The following is a 1,444-nucleotide window of genomic DNA, read 5'->3' on the forward strand; positions in this document are numbered from 1 at the left end:
CCCCCCCCCGTTTATTATTGCAACACAACTAATACATTGCAAAGCCTATGTGGCCCTGCAGTTAAGTATGGCAAAGTGTCCTGGCTTAGATCCATCAGAGGAATGAGAATGAACATTGAGGTTGCAATTCCAGATGACATTTCAGCATTAAATGAGGCCATTACCAAGATATAAAACTTAGAAAGGCACAGTAGTGGGAGCTGAGGTCAATGTACTAACTTGGGTTTTAATTTTCTTAGCTGCAATAGTTTGGTTAGCTACTCACTGTTACTTACATGGTAATTAGCCAAATTCTCTTCTAGAGTGCTAAAATATTGCTGAAGTGACCTACAGTATGTTATGCATATAAATATACCAAATAATTGTTTCATTAAGCAGATGTCACTTGCATAGAGTGGATATTTTATTTATATATATACATACACACACACACATACATGCAATTAGGGAACTAATGCAGTGTATGAAGAGTCAACTACAGAAAGAATACATATGTCAGGAGATAAAAAAGGATCTATAATGGTAGGAGTAGTATTCTGGATGCCATGACCTATTTATTGTACTATAAAATGCTGTGACCATTTCTGACCTGTTACATTGTATTGCATAAAGATGAAATTAGAGAATATTAAAGTTTTGGGTTATTTTATATTATTATATATCTGATTTGTTACAGTGTCTATAGATTTACAGGCAAAGCAGCATCTGCTTGTGGCAATCTATGAATTTTAGTTTGTATGAAACAGTGACCTTCTTAATATGAAAAATTTTTTAAGAAAAATATTGGTTTTGAAGTATCCAAGTTCATGAAGGAGGACAAAAGTACAACCAACATTTTACATAAAGCAATCAATTTATCCTAATCTAACAAAAGTAAAGGAAAACAATGTTTATTGTCTGCTTATTTTCCTTTTAATAACTGAAGGTGTTAGAGTTGTGCCGAGGATAAATATGTGATTTTCAGATAATTATGTAATTATGTGGCTTCATTTGTTATTGAGATTTTAGTTGCAACACAGTCAAAACTTGTATTTCTGGAAACAACCATCTTCCAGATAAGTATTTATGATGTGAAGGAATTTTTAGATCAAGGTGAAGGAAGATAGTCTGTGATAGAGATGCTGAGTTCATTGGTCTTGCTGTAGATCATGGATGTCTTTCCAGATTTTTCTCTGAAACTACTTTATGTGTGTAACATAACCTATCAACTGTTTACCGTGATCATTTTAGAACTAATGTGCATTAGAAAGCAGAGCTGGGTTAAAAAACCAGTCACAACACAGTCTAACATACAGATTGGAAACTATGGTTGGATCTTCTGGGCAAGCTTCAGCTTGACATTGTTCCTAGATTGGACTGGAGCTCTAGTAATGTGTTGATTTGTCTCAGCTATGCTACAACTTTGTCTTGTTAAAACTAGAATAGATAAAACATCTGTCTTGTA

The 1,444-nt window shown here is 33.8% G+C and overlaps 1 protein-coding gene across 1 annotated transcript in view; it reads left to right on the forward strand.

Moving 5' to 3' along the window:
* Positions 1–1,444, forward strand: part of KIF25 (kinesin family member 25) — a 42,762-nt gene that overhangs the window by 16,078 nt on the left and 25,240 nt on the right. The window lies entirely within an intron of this gene.

This window comes from Chaetura pelagica, unplaced genomic scaffold, assembly GCF_000747805.2.
Source record: "Chaetura pelagica isolate M959 unplaced genomic scaffold, ChaPel_1.0 scaffold551, whole genome shotgun sequence".
In the NCBI taxonomy this organism is placed as follows: Eukaryota; Metazoa; Chordata; class Aves; order Apodiformes; family Apodidae; genus Chaetura; species Chaetura pelagica.